The sequence below is a fragment of the Staurois parvus genome, unplaced genomic scaffold (assembly GCF_062004578.1).
Source record: "Staurois parvus isolate SC_StPar_1 unplaced genomic scaffold, SC_StPar_1.0 ptg000988l, whole genome shotgun sequence".
Classification (NCBI taxonomy): domain Eukaryota; kingdom Metazoa; phylum Chordata; class Amphibia; order Anura; family Ranidae; genus Staurois; species Staurois parvus.
The window spans coordinates 6,108,334-6,130,027 of record NW_028318784.1 but is presented as its reverse complement, the minus strand read 5'-3'; the positions used below and the strand labels follow the sequence as shown (position 1 = coordinate 6,130,027).

Genomic DNA, 21,694 nt, shown 5'->3' with positions numbered 1-21,694 from the left:
TCACATGTTCTGTCCCCCTTTGTAATGTACAGCACTGAGTGAACTATTGGCGCTTTATAAATACTGTATAATAATAATAATAATAATATATCATCTCTGTATCCTATAGTTCTGCTATATTATCTCTGTATCCTATAGTTCTGCTATATCACCTCCATACCCTATAGTTCTGCTATGCCACATCTGTACCCTATAGTTCTGCTACAATCACTCTATATACTATAGTTTTACTATATTACCTCTGTATCCTAACGTTCTACTACATCACCTCTGTATCCTAACGTTCTACTACATCACATCTGTATCCAATAGTGCTACTATATCACATCTGTATCCTATAGTTCTACTATATCATCTCTGCCTCCTATAGTTTTTCAATATTACCTCTGTAACATATATTATCTCTGTTTCTTTTAGTTCTGCTATATCACCCTTGTATCCTATAGTTTTATTGTATCACTTCTGTATGTCATAGTAACTCTGTATCACCGTCATTTATTATAGTAACTAGAGATGAGCGAATCGAACATGACGAAGTGGAATTCGTTCCGAAGATTTGGAAAATTTCGATTTGCGACGAATCCGAAGATTAGCAAACTTCGGATGCACGAATCGAATTTTCCCAAAAATGGCGGCGACATGTGTGGCGACAGGAGAAAATGGACAGAGAAGATGGGGCGGGGATCTCTGGGAAGGCGCGCAGACAAGGCGCGCTGACCCATAATGCATTCATGAGTCATGAATCATGACATGTGATCGCATTAGCCAATCAGCAGCCAGCCAGCACTGTGTAATGGTGGAGCTATAAATCGCGGCCATCTTAGAATTCTCCATTAGCCTCCGGTCATTCAAGAGAGACAGACCTGTCTGTATTAAGGGACAGAGTTAGGGCCACAGAGACTTTAGGGCCACAGAATCGTTACTCAGGGACACAGAATCGTTACTCAGGGACACAGAATCGTTACTCAGGGCCACAGCTATCAAAGAATCGAAAATTTAAAGTGACATACACCCTTTTTTTTTTGGTGGCTGTCGTGCACAGTTGGTGCTGCAGTTTGCCGATTGTGCAAAATAAACTGACTTTCTGCTTCACAACCACTATTGTACGTTCAAAGAGTTAGATCCATTTACACGCCGGGTAGCGGTAATATTTTTTGGGTGATTAGTGCATTCCAGTGACATAAATGTACAGTTTCCAGCCAACGGCAAGCTGCAATTGACCGATTGTGCTAAATAAACTGACTTTCTGCTTCACAACCACTATTGTACGTTCAAAGAGTTAAATCCATTTACACGCCGGCTGGCGGTAATATTTTTTGGGTGATTAGTGCATTCCAGTGACATAAACGTACAGTTTCCAGCCAACGGCAAGCTGCAATTGACCGATTGTGCTAAATAAACTGACTTTCTGCTTCACAACCACTATTGTACGTTCAAAGAGTTATATCCATTTACACGCCGGGTGGCGGTAATATTTTTTGGGTGATTAGTGCATTCCAGTGACATAAACGTACAGTTTCCAGCCAACGGCAAGCTGCAATTGACCGATTGTGCTAAATAAACTGACTTTCTGCTTCACAACCACTATTGTACATTCAAAGAGTTAAATCCATATACATGCCGGGTGGCGGTAATATTTTTTGGGTGATTAGTGCATTCCAGTGACCTAAACGTACAGTTTCCAGCCAACGGCAAGCTGCAATTGACCGATTGTGCTAAATAAACTGACTTTCTGCTTCACAACCACTATTCTACGTTCAAAGAGTTAGATCCATTTACACGCCGGGTGGCGGTAATATTTTTGGGGGGATTAGTGCATTCCAGTGACATAAACGTACAGTTTCCAGCCAACGGCAAGCTGCAATTGACCGATTGTGCTAAATAAACTGACTTTCTGCTTCACAACCACTATTTTACGTTCAAAGAGTTAGATCCATTTACACGCCGGGTGGCGGTAATATTTTTGGGGGGATTAGTGCATTCCAGTGACATAAACGTACAGTTTCCAGCCAACGGCAAGCTGCAATTGACCGATTGTGCTAAATAAACTGACTTTCTGCTTCACAACCACTATTGTACGTTCAAAGAGTTATATCCATTTACACGCCGGGTGGCGGTAATATTTTTTGGGTGATTAGTGCATTCCAGTGACATAAACGTACAGTTTCCAGCCAACGGCAAGCTGCAATTGACCGATTGTGCTAAATAAACTGACTTTCTGCTTCACAACCACTATTGTACATTCAAAGAGTTAAATCCATATACATGCCGGGTGGCGGTAATATTTTTTGGGTGATTAGTGCATTCCAGTGACCTAAACGTACAGTTTCCAGCCAACGGCAAGCTGCAATTGACCGATTGTGCTAAATAAACTGACTTTCTGCTTCACAACCACTATTCTACGTTCAAAGAGTTAGATCCATTTACACGCCGGGTGGCGGTAATATTTTTGGGGGGATTAGTGCATTCCAGTGACATAAACGTACAGTTTCCAGCCAACGGCAAGCTGCAATTGACCGATTGTGCTAAATAAACTGACTTTCTGCTTCACAACCACTATTTTACGTTCAAAGAGTTAGATCCATTTACACGCCGGGTGGCGGTAATATTTTTGGGGGGATTAGTGCATTCCAGTGACATAAACGTACAGTTTCCAGCCAACGGCAAGCTGCAATTGACCGATTGTGCTAAATAAACTGACTTTCTGCTTCACAACCACTATTGTACGTTCAAAGAGTTAAATCCATATACACGCCGGGTGGCGGTAATATTTTTTGGGTGATTAGTGCATTCCAGTGACATAAACGTACAGTTTACAGCCAACGGCAAGCTGCAATTGACCGATTGTGCTAAATAAACTGACTTTCTGCTTCACAACCACTATTGTACGTTCAAAGAGTTAGATCCATTTACACGCCGGCTGGCGTTAATATTTTTTGGGTGATTAGTGCATTCCAGTGACATAAACGTACAGTTTACAGCCAACGGCAAGCTTCAATTGACCGATTGTGCTAAATAAACTGACTTTCTGCTTCACAACCACTATTGTACGTTCAAAGAGTTAAATCCATATACACGCCGGGTGGCGGTAATATTTTTTGGGTGATTAGTGCATTCCAGTGACCTAAACGTACACTTTCCAGCCAACGGCAAGCTGCAATTGACCGATTGTGCTAAATAAACTGACTTTCTGCTTCACAACCACTATTGTACGTTCAAAGAGTTAGATCCATTTACACGCCGGGTGGTGGTAATATTTTTTGGGTGATTAGTGCATTCCAGTGACATAAACGTACAGTTTCCAGCCAACGGCAAGCTGCAATTGACCGATTGTGCTAAATAAACTGACTTTCTGTTTCACAACCACTATTGTACATTCAAAGAGTTAAATCCATATACACGCCGGGTGGCGGTAATATTTTTTGGGTGATTAGTGCATTCCAGTGACATAAACGTACAGTTTCCAGCCAACGGCAAGCTGCAATTGACCGATTGTGCTAAATAAACTGACTTTCTGCTTCACAACCACTATTGTACGTTCAAAGAGTTAAATCCATTTACACGCCGGGTGGCGGTAATATTTTTTGAGTGATTAGTGCATTCCAGTGACCTAAACGTACAGTTTCCAGCCAACGGCAAGCTGCAATTGACCGATTGTGCTAAATAAACTGACTTTCTGCTTCACAACCACTATTGTACGTTCAAAGAGTTAGATCCATTTACACGCCGGGTGGCGGTAATATTTTTTGGGTGATTAGTGCATTCCAGTGACCTAAACGTACAGTTTCCAGCCAACGGCAAGCTGCAATTGACCGATTGTGCTAAATAAACTGACTTTCTGCTTCACAACCACTATTGTACATTCAAAGAGTTAGATCCATTTACACGCCGGGTGGCGGTAATATTTTTTGGGTGATTAGTGCATTCCAGTGACATAAACGTACAGTTTCCAGCCAACGGCAAGCTGCAATTGACCGATTGTGCTAAATAAACTGACTTTCTGCTTCACAACCACTATTGTACGTTCAAAGAGTTAAATCCATATACACGCCGGGTGGCGGTAATATTTTTTGGGTGATTAGTGCATTCCAGTGACCTAAACGTATAGTTTCCAGCCAACGGCAAGCTGCAATTGACCGATTGTGCTAAATAAACGGAATTTCTGCTTCACAACCACTATTGTACGTTCAAAGAGTTAGATCATTTACACGCCGGGTGGCGGTAATATTTTTTGGGTGATTAGTGCATTCCAGTGACATAAACGTACAGTTTCCAGCCAACGGCAAGCTGCAATTGACCGATTGTGCTAAATAAACTGACTTTCTGCTTCACAACCACTATTGTACGTTCAAAGAGTTAGATCCATTTACACGCCGGGTGGTGGTAATATTTTTTAGGTGATTAGTGCATTCCAGTGACATAAACGTACAGTTTCCAGCCAACGGCAAGCTGCAATTGACCGATTGTGCTAAATAAACTGACTTTCTGCTTCACAACCACTATTGTACGTTCAAAGAGTTAAATCCATATACACGCCGGGTGGCGGTAATATTTTTTGGGTGATTAGTGCATTCCAGTGACATAAACGTACAGTTTACAGCCAACGGCAAGCTGCAATTGACCGATTGTGCTAAATAAACTGACTTTCTGCTTCACAACCACTATTGTACGTTCAAAGAGTTAAATCCATTTACACGCCGGCTGGCGGTAATATTTTTTGAGTGATTAGTGCATTCCAGTGACCTAAATGTACAGTTTCCAGCCAACGGCAAGCTGCAATTGACCGATTGTGCTAAATAAACTGACTTTCTGCTTCACAACCACTATTGTACGTTCAAAGAGTTAAATCCATATACACGCCGGGTGGCGGTAATCTTTTTTGGGTGATTAGTGCATTCCAGTGACCTAAACGTACAGTTTCCAGCCAACGGCAAGCTGCAATTGACCGATTGTGCTAAATAAACTGACTTTCTGCTTCACAACCACTATTGTACGTTCAAAGAGTTAGATCCATTTACACGCCGGGTGGCGGTAATATTTTTGGGGGGATTAGTGCATTCCAGTGACATAAACGTACAGTTTCCAGCCAACGGCAAGCTGCAATTGACCGATTGTGCTAAATAAACTGACTTTCTGCTTCACAACCACTATTGTACGTTCAAAGAGTTAAATCCGGTTTTATTTTTTTGGGGTGCTTATTGAATTAAAGAGTATGTCAGACAACACGCAGAGGAGTGGCAGAGGAGGCAATGTTTCAGGAGCGAGCAGACGTGGCAGCAGAGGAAGGGGTCGAGGCAGCACTAGTCGCAGCCAGAGGCCAGTGCTCCCGGTGTCATCCAGCGGTCGTGTCTCCACCGACAACCCTGCCGTCATCGATTGGTTGACTCGGTCGTCTTCCTCTTCCCAGGTCACCTCTGACACCTACAGCCAACGGTCGGTGGGTACGTCAGACACAACCGTTAGTTGGCATGGCCCGGGAGCAAGCCCACTGAAATCACGTGTCCTCGACCTGCCCCTGTCCTTTGGTGTTCCCTCACCAAGCGAAGTATCGCATGCTGTGGGCTCAGCCCCACTGTACAGTGAGGAAGAGCTAACAGAGGGCGGTCAGGAACGGGGGGAGACATCCGCCTCTTCAGCAGCCAGGCGAAGAAGTACTGGCGAGGAGAGTGGCTCGAGACAGGTCTGTCTCCTGACCCACACGCAGCCGAGGGGGCTAGTAGTGATGCGGAGACCCTAATTGATGATGATGAGGCTGATCGCAATTGGCAGCCTCGTCGTCATCAGGCTATTGCTTCCGCATCATCAGGAGAAGAGGGTGCCAGCTTGGCAGCGAGCAAAACAGTCTGTGGGTTGCCCAGGAGGCAGCAGGGTCGCAGCAGTGTCAGTGGAGGCAAACGGCCACGGAGTAGAGCACCAGCTCCACTGCAGCCTACCACCACGGCCAGTAGTGGTGCCGGTGTGCACGGAGGAAGTAGCAGTCAGCCAGTGAGGAGTAGCGGGGGCAAAGTTTCCTACTCGGCGGTGTGGCAATTTTTCGTCAAGCCGCCCGAGGAAGTAAACGTAGCCATATGTCGACTATGTGGCCAGAAAGTCAAGCGTGGCCAGGGGACCAATGTTGGGACTACAGCGTTGCGTCAGCATATGCAGCGTCGCCATTCGGTGGCCTGGGAAAACCGTGATAAAGATACAGCGGTTCTGCCTGCCCCAGCCCCCGCTCCATCACCCGCTCCGTTACTTGCTCCGTCACCCGACGTCAATCGCCCTCTATCAGCCAGTCAAGGCTCCAACACCTCTGCTGAGGGGAGTTGTCGCTCGTTGGCATCTTCCGCTCGTTCAGATGCTCCTTCTCCTGCTACTCCTCTGCACGGATTCCGTCAGCAGTCTTTCTTGGAATCCGTTTCCAAGAGACAACAGTTTGCGAGCACGCACCCGACGGTGCAGAAGCTGAACGTCCTCCTGTCCAAGTTGCTGGTGCTGCAGTCCCTCCCTTTCCAAGTGGTGGACTCAGCACCTTTCCGAGAAATGATGGCTTGTGCCGAGCCGCGGTGGAGAGTGCCAAGCCGGCATTTCTTCGCCAAAAAGGCAGTGCCAGCCCTGCATTCACATGTAGAAGAGATGGTGGGCCAGTCTTTGAGCATGTCGGTCTCTGCCAAAGTGCACGGCAGCGCCGACGTGTGGAGCTGTAACTACGGTCAGGGACAGTACATGTCATTTACGGCCCACTGGGTGAACGTGGTGCCGGCACAGCCGCACCAGCAACTTGGACAGGTCACGCCGCTTTTGCCTCCACGTTTGCACGTCCTTGGTCCAGCAAAGATGTCCGCCTCTACCACCTCTTCTTCCGCCGTGTCCTCTGCCGCCACCCCCGTGCCAAGTCCCATTACCCGACCGGCATATCACATGTGCAGGGCGCAACGGTGTCACGCTGTGCTGCACCTGGTATGCCTTGGCGAACGTAGTCACACAGGGGAGGAACTTCTCAGTGTAATGAACAGAGAAATCGACAGATGGCTGTCTCCGCGCAAACTGAAAATCGGAACCATGTTGACCGACAACGGAAAGAACATGGTGTCTGCTCTGCGTCAAGGAAGGTTGTGCCATGCGCCATGCATGGCTCACGTGTTCAATCTGGTTGTCAAGCGGTTCCTAAAATCCACCATCCCACTGCAAGACATCCTTAAAATGTCACGTAAACTTTGCATGCATTTCAGCCATTCCTACACCGCAAAGCACACCCTCCTTGAGCTGCAGCGGCAGAACGGAATTCCACAGCATCGCCTGATCTGCGACGTTGCAACAAGGTGGAATTCAACCCTACATATGTTAGACCGCCTTTACGAACAGCGAAAGGCCATCACCGATTTCCTGATGTTACAAGCGGATAAAGGTACTCCCCTGTGTAACTTAGATGTCAGCCATTGGCAGCTCATGCGTGACACCTGCCGCTTGCTCAGGCCCTTTGAGGATGCCACGCTATTCGTGAGTCGGCAGGACTATGGGATGAACGACGTCATTCCTCTGTTGCACGTCCTGGAACAAATGCTGTTAACAATGGCTGGTCAGGGTGCGGTAGACGTGGCTCACAGATCTCAACGCCACATGACCCCTGTGGGGGCAGGACAGGAAGAAGAGGAGGAGGTAGAGGAGGACATTGGTGCTCAGGAATTATTGAGTGAAATGGGTGGTTTTTCCACTCAGCAGACAGGAGTGGAGGAGCAGGAGCATCTGGTAGAGGAGGAGGAGGAGACAGAGGACCCAGACGCACCGTGGCAGTATGCTGTGGAGATGGAGGCAGGGAGTCCCTCGCATTCCTTGGCACAAATGGCCCATAGCATGCTCGGTTGCTTGCGTAGCGACAGCCGAATAATAACCATCAGACAGAGGGATGACTTTTGGCTGTCCACCTTGTTGGACCCTCACTACCGTTCAAAAATGGTGGCCTTTTTCACACCTGCTGAGAGGGAGGCCAAAATAAAGTACTATAAAAACCACCTATGTAGTCAGTTGGTCTCTGCCTTTCTGCGCCAACGTCCATCCTCAGACACTGTGGGCCCTGTGCGCTCGCGTTCCGCTGCCATGGCAGCAGGGGAGGGGTGGTAGGAGCAGTGGCAGCTCCACCAGCAGCGGCTGCCTCAGTCTGCAGTCGATGATGAGTAGCTTTCTTCACCAGCGCAGTGAGGAAACTACTAACCAGCCGCAGCAGCAGCAGCATCAGGTGGACCTGGAGCAGGACCTCAAACAACAGGCTTGGGCCTACTTGGACAGCACCCTGCCAACCGAGGTAGACAATCCCCTTGACTACTGGGCAACGAAACTTGACCTTTGGCCCCAACTAGCTGAATTTGCCCTTGAAAGGCTGTCATGCCCGGCCAGTAGCGTGGCATCGGAGCGCGTGTTTAGTGCGGCAGGAGGTATTGTAACTCCGCGGAGGACACGACTGTCCACCCAAAGTGTGGAGAGACTCACGTTTGTGAAAATGAATCAGGCGTGGATTAGTCTGGATTTCAAACCACCAGTTCCTGACACAACTGACCTAATAACCTAGCCGTTCAGGCCGCTCCCTGAACACCTCGGGAATTGCTTTGTATATCTGTCGCCTTAGAGGCCGCTGTCTGAACAGCTCATGAATTGCTTTCTATATGTGTCGCCTTTGAGGCCGCTGGCTGGACAGCTGATGAATTGATTTGTATATATGTACTTATTGTCCGCTGTCCGGACAGCTCATGAATTACTTTTTGTATATAGCCTTCCAAACCACTCTCAGAATAAGTCATGATATTCATGCTGTGTATAGCCTTATAGGCCAATGGTCAATCAAGTCATGATTGTTATAGTGTGTATAGCCTTATAGGCCGCTGTCTTTACAACTTTATAATTCCATGCAGTATATAGCCCTATCGGCCACTTTCTGGCATCCAGTTGCTGTAGCCCCCATCACCACACTGTGCCACGGGCCCCTGTACCGCCTTCTCATACTGCTGCCAGATCCATCCTCTGCCATGTGCGTCTTTGTCGTCTGCTCACGCTGCTGGGTTCCAGTTTTAAACCTAGGCCTGTGTATGGCTTCCGAATACTGCTGCCTCCACCGCCACCCTGCGCCATGTGCCTCTGTCGTCTGCTCACGCTGCTGACGGCTTCCGCTTTTTAACCTAGGCCTGTGTATGGCTTTCCGAATACTGCTGCCTCCACCGCCACCCTGCGCCATGTGCCACTTTCAGGTCTCCTTACACTGTTGGTGGGTTCCATTTTGTGATAGGGTGCTGTATGGCCTTCCATTGCTGCTACCTCCACCGCCACCCTGCGCCATGTGCCTCTGTCGTCTGCTCACGCTGCTGACGGCTTCCGCTTTTTAACCGAGGACTGTGTTTGGCTTTCAAATACTGCTGCCTCCACCGCCACCCTGCGCCATGTGCCTCTGTCGTCTGCTCACGCTGCTGACGGCTTCCGCTTTTTAAACTAGTCCTGTGTATGTCTTCCGAATACTGCTGCCTCCACCGCCACCCTGCGCCATGTGCCACTTTCAGGTCTCCTTACACTGTTGGTGGGTTCCATTTTGTGATAGGGTGCTGTATGGCCTTCCATTGCTGCTGCCTCCACCGCCACCCTGCGCCATGTGTCTCTGTCGTCTGCTCACGCTGCTGACGGCTTCCGCTTTTTAACCTAGGCCTGTGTATGGCTTCCGAATACTGCTGCCTCCACCGCCACCCTGCGCCATGTGCCACTTTCAGGTCTCCTTACACTGTTGGTGGGTTCCATTTTGTGATAGGGTGCTGTATGGCCTTCCATTGCTGCTGCCTCCACCGCCACCCTGCGCCATGTGCCTCTGTCGTCTGCTCACGCTGCTGACGGCTTCCGCTTTTTAACCGAGGCCTGTGTTTGGCTTCCGAATACTGCTGCATCCACCGCCACCCTGCGCCATGTGTCTCTGTCGTCTGCTCACGCTGCTGACGGCTTCCGCTTTTTAACCTAGGCCTTTGTATGGCTTCCGAATACTGCTGCCTCCACCGCCACCCTGCGCCATGTGCCACTTTCAGGTCTCCTTACACTGTTGGTGGGTTCCATTTTGTGATAGGGTGCTGTATGGCCTTCCATTGCTGCTGCCTCCACCGCCACCCTGCGCCATGTGCCTCTGTCGTCTGCTCACGCTGCTGACGGCTTCCGCATTTTAACCTAGGCCTGTGTATGGCTTCCGAATACTGCTGCCTCCATCGCCACCCTGCGCCATGTGCCACTTTCAGGTCTCCTTACACTGTTGGTGGGTTCCATTTTGTGATAGGGTGCTGTATGGCCTTCCATTGCTGCTGCCTCCACCGCCACCCTGCGCCATGTGCCTCTGTCGTCTGCTCACGCTGCTGACGGCTTCCGCTTTTTAACCGAGGCCTGTGTTTGGCTTCCGAATACTGCTGCATCCACCGCCACCCTGCGCCATGTGTCTCTGTCGTCTGCTCACGCTGCTGACGGCTTCCGCTTTTTAACCTAGGCCTGTGTATGGCTTCCGAATACTGCTGCCTCCACCGCCACCCTGCGCCATGTGCCTCTGTTGTCTGCTCACGCTGCTGACGGCTTCCGCTTTTTAAACTAGTCCTGTGTATGTCTTCCGAATACTGCTGCCTCCACCGCCACCCTGCGCCATGTGCCACTTTCAGGTCTCCTTACACTGTTGGTGGGTTCCATTTTGTGATAGGGTGCTGTATGGCCTTCCATTGCTGCTGCCTCCACCGCCACCCTGTGCCATGTGCCTCTGTCGTCTGCTCACGCTGCTGACGTCTTCCGCATTTTAACCGAGGCCTGTGTTTGGCTTCCGAATACTGCTGCATCCACCGCCACCCTGCGCCATGTGTCTCTGTCGTCTGCTCACGCTGCTGACGGCTTCCGCTTTTTAACCTAGGCCTGTGTATGGCTTCCGAATACTGCTGCCTCCACCGCCACCCTGCGCCATGTGCCTCTGTCGTCTGCTCACGCTGCTGACGGCTTCCGCTTTTTAAACTAGTCCTGTGTATGTCTTCCGAATACTGCTGCCTCCACCGCCACCCTGCGCCATGTGCCACTTTCAGGTCTCCTTACACTGTTGGTGGGTTCCATTTTGTGATAGGGTGCTGTATGGCCTTCCATTGCTGCTGCCTCCACCGCCACCCTGCGCCATGTGCCTCTGTCGTCTGCTCACGCTGCTGACAGCTTCCGCTTTTTAACCGAGGCCTGTGTTTGGCTTCCGAATACTGCTGCATCCACCGCCACCCTGCGCCAGGTGTCTCTGTCGTCTGCTCACGCTGCTGACGGCTTCCGCTTTTTAACCTAGGCCTGTGTATGGCCTTCAATTGAAGCTGCTTCTGCTCCGCCACTCTGCCATTGGACTCTTGATAGTCATCTCCCCACGCTGCTGCTGGGGGGACTGTTTAACATAGGCCTCTGTATGGCCTTCAGTTTTAGCTGCTTACGCTCTGCCACTCTGCCATGGGCCCCTGTACCGCCTCCTCATGCTGCTGCCAGGCCCGTAATCTGCCATGGGCCCCTGTACTGACTCCTCATGCTGCTGCCAGGCCCGTAATCTGTCATGGGCCCCTGTACCGCTTCCTCATGCTGCTGCCAGGTCCAGAGTGTGTCATGGGTCCCTGTACGGCCTCCCATTGCTGCTGTCTCCATCGCCACACTGTGGCTCCACACTCTGGTTTTGGCCCCGTGACTGCCCAAATGAGTGAAGTGTGCGGTGATTCTAAGATCGACGGCACTCATCTGCATGTCATACTGACTGACAGTATTATTTCTCTTCCCCAGCAGACTCCAAGGGCATTTAAATTAAAGGTACAGTGTTCTGCACTAATATAAAGGCTCTCTGAAGCCTAGAAACACCCTTTTTATAAGTTAAATTCGCAGCGAATATATTTGGCACGAAGCGAATTTAATCGGCGAATTCGGCGAATCAGCCGAACCGAATTTTTGAATAATTCGCTCATCTCTAATAGTAACACTGTAAAATGTCTCTATCCTATAGTAATGCTGGAACATTTCTGTATCTCATAGTAAAACTGTTGCCTTCCTGTATCCCTTAGTAACACTGATCTTATGCTAACACTATATTACCTCCATATCATAAAGTAACATTTCTGTATTTCATACTAACACTGGTGTTGATTTATTAAGGCAAATAGACTATGCACTTTTGCAAGTGCAGTTGCTCCAGAACTTAGTAAATGAGGTAAAGCTTTACTTTACAAAGACCACCCAATCACATGCAAGGAAAATAAAAAAAACAGCATCTATGCTTGCACATGATTGGATGATGTAACTCATCACTTGCATAGTCTATTTGCCTTTAGTAAATCAGCCTCACTGTAGCAGCTCTGTAATTTATAGTCACACTGCAACAGTATCTCAAAGTAACACTATGGGGTTAATTCACTAAAACTGGAACACTCAGAATCTGGTACAGCTGTGCATGGTAGCCAATCAGTGTCCAACTTATTCTTGATCAATTAAGCTTTGACAATAAAACCTCATCTCTGCATCTTATAGTAACATTTATCTCGTAGTAGCACTGTATCACCTCTGCATGTCATAGTAACACTGTAACATTTCTGTATCTCATTCATCTCAACATTTTTGTAATATTGTGTCAACCTTGTTTCTCTTGGGGACATTGCATTACTTCCATTACATGACAACATTGTATAATAACTCATATAGTATCACCTCTACTCAAGTGACCACAAGCGGTGCATAACTTATACTATATATATCAATAAACTCTAACATTCATATGTGTCATTTTCTCTCTTCATCAATACCCCTGTAACCAGGGGTGTATTTACCACAAGGCAAACAAGGCAGTTGCCTAGGGCAGCACTTTTCAGGGAGCAGCGGCGATTTCCAGGAGGGCAGCAGCATTTTTCAGGGGGGCAGTGCCATCCCCTAAAAGAAGGAAAGGAAGAAGGGACACACACAGCACGGGGACCAGGTGGGATCTGGGAGAGGCTGCAGGCTGCTTGATGGTGTATGCAGAGCATGACTCTTGTTCCCAGGGAGCTGTGAAGGTGGGTGTCTTATCTCTTGCCAGGGTGGGGGGTTTGCCAGTGTATGGGGGGCAGTGGTAGTGGAAGGCTCTCTCAGGTGGGGGTGGGTGGGGGACTGGGGTGTTGGTCAATGTCAGGCTCTCTTTGTGGGGAAGGGGGGTGTTGGCTGGTGTCAGGGTCTCTCCATGGGGGTTGTGTTGCCTAGGGCAGCACGAAACTTAAATACACCACTGCCTGTAACACAAACATAATGTGTAATTTAGGTAAATATAAAGTGACTGTAAACATAAAACAGTGATGTTCCATATATTCCAAAAGAAAATAGAATACACAAATGGTCCCGTGATAGACGAAAAACTGAAAGTCCAGTGTTAAAAAATTCCTTGTGCTGGGTTCTCTCACTCTCCCTCTGCTGACTGTCGCCGCTGCTGCCGCTGACAGGATCTCCCGCCTCACAGGAATATTTTATTATGATCCTGGCAACCATTCATGATAATGGTGATTCTTGGAGAAACCTCTTGATCCCAACAGTGGACATCCTTGTGATTATGCTATTAAAGGCTATGTTCTGGTGAGTGCACACCTGAGTGGAGTTGCATGGTGGGCACAGCATGGATCTTTTCAACACATTTATATATTTTCTATCACTGAGGTTTATTCTAACACCGGACTCTAATTTTGGAATTTTTTAACACTGGACTTTCAGCTTTTCTTCTGTCACGGGACTATTTTCGTATTCCATTTTCTTTTGGAATATATGGAACATTTTTATGTTTACAGTCACTTTATATTTACCTAAATTACACATTATGTTTGTGTTACAGGGGTATTGATGAAGACAGAAAATGACACATATGAATGTTAATTAGAGTTTATTGATATATATGGTATAGGTTATGTGCCGCTTGTGGTCACTTGAGTAGAGGTGATACTATATGGTTTATATCTTGTGTTGGGAGAAAATGGCAGCAATATAATACATTAATTAATTTTTTGCACCTGGCGCAATATAGTGACTTTTGGATTGCATTCAGATTAGTCACTTACAGAAAAATTGTGTAATAACTGTCTCACCCAGTCCATTCTCAAACTTGTAAACTTGTATGTTATATTGACACTATATGAAGGTTGTATTATGAGACTTGGCTTTGAAAGTGTTGTTCTGCAGCTCATTAATGCACGCAAGTGTAGCTTAGTGCATAAGCCGTATCTGAGATGTCATATTTATTATGTGATAACTGCAGCTGTAAGAATAATTAGAACTCAACTCTTCTTGTGGGATTCCCATCCCTGGGTTCCAGTTCTGAACTTATTTAAAGCTTCAACTATTTTTTCCCCACCCACATTTCCAGCTTGGTACACCTGACATATGGAATGGTATTATCATAACAAGATGGCCGCCAACTCCTCATTGTGTTGATGTCAGTCCCTGTGGGACTGTGGGTACTTCAGGATGAAAACCACACATGGCTCTGGGCTGTTTTATAGGTTTTGGCCTCTTTTTTAAAGGCAGAGACAGAGTAGATTAGCTACTACTCTCAAGCTAGCAATACATGGGTCAGTTTTTTTCATTCAACTAGTCAGTTGAATGAAACAAAAATGATCCAATTCCCCTGTCCACTTGTTTGATGTAGATGCAGGAATCCTCCCCGTTTTTGTCACTGTACTCTGATAGTGAGGAGACTCCCCCACTGCCAGAATACACAGATGCAGCCTATTACCTATTGAAGTGAAAATATACTGTACAGACAGGTTGGTTTAGCAGAAGACGATCAATAGTATGAATTCGGTTCAACCAATGTGGCCACAGAGGGATCAAAATTCAGCCGGTCCCTATTGAACCAGCCAAATTTCAATCCATGTATGGCTAGCTTTACTCTGCCTAAATGCTTAATAGGGGTTATTTACTAAAACTGGAATTTGCTAAATCTGGTGCAACTCTGCATAGAAACCAATCACCTTCCAGGTTTTATTTTCAAAGCTTAATTGAACAAGCTTAAGTTAGAAGCTAATTGGCTACCATATACAGCTGCACCAGATTCTGAGTGCTCCAGTTATAGTAAATCTCCCTCAGTGACTGTTGAGATTAGACATTGGGCTCTCAGGGGTGCATTGTTTTAGTTGCATTTTAAGTAATAACACCAGAGATCGTTGATCCAGGGAATTTTCTTATGGAATCACAATTGATATTATTTCTCATGTTGGAGCAAATTGGACTATGCTTTTTTTTCTTTTTGTTAATATATAGAAAGGAATATGCTTAGAGGTTATTTTGCTTTCCTCTGGGTCCGCTATGGGTCTAAGATTCTTTATCTAGAGGTTTTTAATGTATTTATTTATTTATTTTTCTGTTAAATGACTTGATGAACTTGTTTCTTTTGTCAACCAAAAAATACACTATATTGCCAAAAGTAGTGGGACACCCCTCCAAATCATTGGATTCAGGTGTTCCAATCACCTCATGGCCACAGGTGTATAAAATTAAACATCTAGGCATGCAGACTGCTTCTACAAAGATTTGTGAAAGAATAGGTCGCTCTCAGGAGCTCAGTGAATTCAAGTGTTGTACAATGATTAGTTGCCACCTGTGCAATATGTCCACCCGTGAAATTTCCTTGTTACTAAATATTCCACGGTCAACTGTTAGTGGGATTATAACAAAGTGGAAGCAACTGGGAACAACAGCAACTCAGCCATGAAGTGGTAGGCCATGTAAAATGACAGAGCAGGGTCAACGCATGCTGAAGAGCACACTGCGCAGAAGTCGCCAACTGTCTACAGAGTCAATACCTAAAGACCTCCAAACTTTGTGTGGCCTTCAGATTAGCACAACAGTGCGTAGAGAGCTTCATGGAATGGGCTTCCATGGCCGAGCAGCTGCATCCAAGCCTTGCATCACCAAGTGCAATGCAAAGCGTCGGATGCAGTGGTGTAAAGCACATCGCCACTTGACTCTAGAGCAGTGGAGACGTGTTCTGTGGAGTGACGAATCACACTTCTCTGTCTGGTAATCCGATGGACGTGTCTGGGTTTGGCGGTTGCCAGGAGAAAGGTACTTGCCTGACTGCATTGTGCCTACTGTAAAGTTTGGTGGAGGGGGGAATATGGTGTGGAATTCTTTTTCAGGGCTTGGGCTTGGCCCCTTAGCTCCAGTGAAAAGAACTCTTAGGGCGTCAGCATACCAAAACATTTTGGACAATTTCATGCTCCCAACTTTGTGGGAACTTTGTGGGAACAGTTTGAGGATGGCCCCTTCTTGTTCCAACATGACTGCACTCCAGTGCACAAAGCAAGGTCCATAAAGACATGGATGAGCGAGTTTGGGGTAGAGGAACTTGACTGGCCTGCACAGAGTCCTGACCTCTGCACACCTTTAGGATGAATTAAAGTGGAGACTGCAAGCCAGGCGTTCTCATCCGACATCAGTTCCTGACCTCACAAATGCGCTTCTGGAAGAACGGTCAAACATTCCCATAGACACACTCCAAAACCTTGTGGGCAGCCTTCCCAAGAAGAGTTGAAGCTGTTATAGCTGCAAAGGGTGGGCCAACTCAATATTGATCCCTACGGACTAAAACTAGGATGCCATTAAAGTTCATGTGCGTGTAAAGGCAGGCGTCCCAATACTTTTGGCAATATAGTGTATGTTGGCTGACTGATAGACTTGTATTGTGGAAATAAGCAGGAAACAATGTCTGCATATGTAATGAGCAAACACAGCTCCTATTTATACAAATATAATTACTAATTATACTATACATAGGAAGATTTTTTTTAAACATTAATATTAGGAATATTTACATTAAACTGAGCTGTTTGACATATGTATAAAACACTGATAATATTTGACTTTCTCTTTAACAAAGCAATGTTGACCTGTTAATGCCGCTTTATCACTTTGCAATGTATTTCTGCTTTCTGTATTATATAGCTACAGGTAATACATTAATACAAATCCCATTTCTTACACTGGGGCTATCACATTTTTTATAATGCCAGTGTCTCCCTTCTCTACTGTATAGTGACTCTGTACCGTATCTGTATACCACAGCAATACTGTATCTTATCAGCAGTTTAAATTAATTCTATATCACAGCCACAGCCTATAGCATATTTGCTATCCTATCTTCCTTGCTGTGAGAATAAAAAGAAAATCATTCAAGGGTTAATGTTACTAGAAGACAATCAGATCAGATGTATGCTAGCAAAGGTAATTGACTTGATAGATTACAGCATCTCTCAGCAGACAATTATTGATTGAGTCAGGTCCGCCAAGTCCCCTGGCCCTAAAAGAGGCTTCTTTTTAATATCTCTGATGTTCATGTGACAACGCTTTGTTTAAATATATAGAATACTTTTCTCCATTTGTTTGTTCCTCATTATGGATTTGGACATCTATCACCCAGGAGGTTCTTTGTTGCTGTGAAAGGTTTTGTTGGCTCTAAAAAAAAAACATTTAGGTTATATATACATTGTTTAACCATTGCCTTGCACTCTGTACAATGCCAGACATTGGGCTGGCGTACAACATGTCTAACATTTGCATTGGCATTCCCTGATTGGTGGAACAGGAGACAGCTCCTCTAAGAGGCCGTCCACAAACCTGTACCAGGAGGCAGTTTAGTTGAGAGCGCATGTTCAATTTTTTAAAGTGTCTGACTTTTTTTTTTTTTTAATTCACGTCTGATAGCAGTAGCGAGGTCATGACATTTATTTAACCAGGGCATTGTGGGTAAAAGTAGACAGGGGCAAAAGAGGCACAAAGGAAGGGATACTGGAGCAAGGGTGAGTTTCAGCACAAGGACATTAAGAAGTGAAGGCTGTCTGTTGTACGTATATCATTAAACTGAGCCTGACGTCCGTCTCACCGTATTGACGACGAATAATTTGCTGCATGCATGCTTGTCTGTGCGGTGTATGTATATGTCTGTATGCTGGTGATTTTTTATTTTTTACAATTTTACAGACTTTTTTTATTTTAGCCATTCTACAATTGTTGTAACTTTTTTTATTTGTCACAAAGGAAACTTTTTTTCTAAATAGATAAAGTATTGTTGCCATTTATTAATATTATGAATATTATTATTGCACCAGTAGGTTACTTACGGAAGTACTGCAATGTTGCAGTGCATGCTGGGATTTTAAACTTGACTTTTGTTTACCAAGAGATGGCACTGGGTTCTAGTTGGTGCTGGTGTAGCCGTCGCTTCTTTGTGAACAGAGGAGCCGTGTATAGAGGAATAGCTTTCAACTCCAGCTCTGTAGGGATCTAGGTGTGTCATGGATTCCCAGAACAAAGAAGATTCATGTGCAGAGATGTAGCAGGATATCAGCTGGAGCAAAGCAATGCTACAGCTTTCAAGCATCTACATGCACTAATGTTTTATTTATATCAATGCTAATGAAAAATCCTGGGTGCCTAGCATCAATGTGATCCATTTACTTTGCTGTCACCCTGGCAGGTTTTAAACTATTGTCCTCCCTTATATTGATCAGACGCCGCTGTTTTAGGCGCTGGAAACTGCCGAAAAAAAAAGAAAAACAAGCCTCAGTGAGGTAGATCTGAAAGAAGAAAATAGCCGCTCCATTGCCCAAAGCTGTAGTGTTATTGAAAGCAGCAAGTTTTGATTTCTTGACGGTGCAGTGATAAAAATGCTTGATCATTGCATTGTTTGGCAGCCGGACTATAGACAAGCATTGTTTCCACAAGCATTTGCTCAGTGAGGAGGGTGAAGACCTGCAAAGGCGTAGAATAAACTCTTAAGACTGTAAAAGAATTGCTGGCATTATGTCTCTCCACGTCACGTGCGTGGCTGGATCACTTGCTATTCTTCAGCCTGAGAACTGAGGATGAAAGTCTGTATGTCACAGCCTATTTCCACCACTGCTTTGGGAGATCTTACTTATTGATTTTGGGGGGGGTAAAAGAAGGGTGGGGACTAACAGGCTTTTTTTTGGGAAAAAAGAAGGTGCAGGAAGGACCATTTGGCAAGCCATATTACTGAACGCTGGGCATTTTTTTTTATAAATCCCGAAAAGATGTCAAATAAGCGGAAGAGTGGAAGTGGGAAGGTAGCACCCTAAGAAGAGAACGCTGGAAGATCAGAAGGCAATCTTAGGAGAGGCTTAGATCTTGTATTGTGTGTGTGTTCCACCCCGAGACGTCTGACCTGGAAGGGCTGAGATGCCAGCATCATGCAAATGCTGCATTTCTGCAGGTCGAGGAAAGGGTGGATACGAGAGACTGAGTTAATGTTAATGATGAGTGCAGAGAAAACACCAGCCGATTGCACCCCCTCCAAACACAACTGTTCTGAGTCAGCATCCACAGCTTCGCCTTGCTTTTTTTTTTTTTCTGTGTGTGTGTGTCTGTGCGTGTCTGCAAGTGTGTGTCTGTCTGTCTGCGTGTCTGCGTGCGTGGAGGGAAGGTAAAAGCCAAGCCTGGGAGTGAGAAGCTCAGGTATGTCTCCCAGCCTCAAAAACCTGACTGATTTCAATCTTTGGAGCATCAGATGTATTCTCACAGGAGGATGGGTCTCTGCCATGGGGGGAGTGGGGGGGATGTAATTATGTTAATGCTGAATCTGCGGAGGGCACAGATTTTTCATGCTAATTGTTCGTCCATAGCCTGTGTTCAAATATTGCATGTAAAATCATTTTAAGATAAGAGACGAAATGGCTTGATAACTGGATAAAGGCTACTTATTTGAGACGGCTTCTGTTGCCATTTGAGGAAACGTTAATAGCTGCAGCATTTTAAGCGACCCCCCCAAAAAAAAAAACCCTTTGTATGGATTCGACTGTTCGAAAAAAATCCTAGGTGCAACACCAGCATTTTTCATTGCAGGTTCATTTCTGTGTGCTGTTCCTTGTTTTAACTGTTAATTGAAAGCGTTGTTCGTATGCCTCTGTCCTGTGACTAACTCTTTTTATTTTACTGTATTCTCTTTTACAGCAGAAATATCCTGGAAAGATGAAGATTTTATAGATCGGATTCTACTATATCCTTTTTTTATTGCTTCAGGCGACAAGACCTTACCTGGGCCATTTTGACTTTTTTTTTTTTTTCTTTTTTTTTTTCTTTTTAATTTTGCGAAGAACAGAACAAGGAAATCACTTTCAGTGGAAAAGATGTTTTTCTTCTGTGACATAAGTCTGTCCTATGAATATTCTGGGATTTTGGTGTACCTCTTTAATGCAAAGCCAGCGAAAGCCCCCTGGTGATAGAAAAAATGTTTTCACATTGTTCGTTGTTCTCATCCTATATCAACAGCATTTAAAACTTGTACACACTGGCTCCTGGCTTTACCATTCTGCGTTTAGGAAAGGATTTTAAGCTCAACCCCTTTAAATAAGATAGACAAAAAAGACTATTTTCCGTTCTTTTTATTTTATTATTTTCCTACTTGTGGAAATATATTTAAAGCAGTCTGCGTCCTAGGGCCCAAATGAGCAACAGGATACCAAATTAGGCTGCAATGTATTGCTTGGTCCCTGAGTGATACTGAGGCTTATTAGGAAAACGATGCTCAATGTACTGTGAATGTTTTGAAGTCATCCTCTCTCTTTTAATCTAGCACATCTGATGTATGCTGAAATGCATTTACCGTCATGTTGTATTTGCTGAAATGTTTTGAAATGTTCATGATCGGAAAACAAACGGACCCTCTCGCAATTTTGAAGGAGAAACGCTACGGAATGATCTCGGACTTTTCCTAGTCCCTGAGACCCTAACTTGTGAGGATTTTTTAGTATTGATCACAAGTTTGGCTCTTGGGACCTAGGCGGAGGGGAACCAGCAGCTCGGGACTGTATTGATTGTGTACCTGTGATATTGAAAGCATGACTTCTGTAACTTGTGGCTGCAACAGTTCATTTATTTTCAAAATGTTCTTTCTTTTGTGAAGACGTCAGGGGGAGGGGGACAGGATGTGGTCATTTACCTGTGCTTGCTGTCTTTGTGGAAAGTCACATATGTTGGGATTATGGCAGAGAAAAATTGATGCTGACATTAGTAATGTTTTTTGTTTAAGGATGCTGTTATTTTATGATAAATATACTGTATGTTCATGATGATTATTTACTTTGTATTACAATCATATTTTGTAAATGATATTAAAATATGTATAGTTTGTTGTTGTGTGGCCCTGTTATTTTTTTATTTGTACGATGACATTGATTGGAAAATTTAGACAAGATTTGCTCTCTAAAGATCTACAGATAGCCATAAAATACAAATTATATATATATATATATATATATATATATATATATTTATTTTTTATTTTTTTTACATACACTTCACGAATCATGTTCATGTAAGTGTAGCTCCAAAAACTTCATAAAAACATAATAAAGACCAACATGTCTGCATTTAAAAATAATGCTGTGTTAATAATCTAGGGCTTGGAAGGTTTAGGAATGATTTTAAAAATTAAAAATTAACCTGACTGCCTTACAACTCTAGGCTTCCAGAACATTAACCTATATCATAGCAGTATATAAACAGTCCAATTTTATTACATGTTGTTGATGCATTTTTTAAGCAACCCTACAGAACACAGTGCTGAATAATACAGCTAACTCTATTTAAGTGATTTAATTTATTTATTGTTATTAACATCTAATCAAATTTATCAAACCATATTGGTTTTTATAGATAAGATTAAATCTCGTTACATGCTTTA

At 45.1% G+C, this 21,694-nt stretch overlaps 1 long non-coding RNA gene across 4 annotated transcripts in view; it reads left to right on the top strand.

Annotated features, from left to right (window-relative positions):
• LOC149441411 (uncharacterized) overlaps window positions 1-21,139 on the top strand; it is a 648,839-nt gene extending 627,700 nt beyond the window's left edge. For all 4 annotated transcript variants that reach the window (XR_016307379.1, XR_016307378.1, XR_016307380.1 and 1 more), the window contains one exon: window positions 19,963-21,139. This is a non-coding gene — a long non-coding RNA (uncharacterized LOC149441411). The remainder of the gene's footprint in view (window positions 1-19,962) is intronic.
• The last annotated feature ends 555 nt before the right edge of the window (window positions 21,140-21,694 follow it).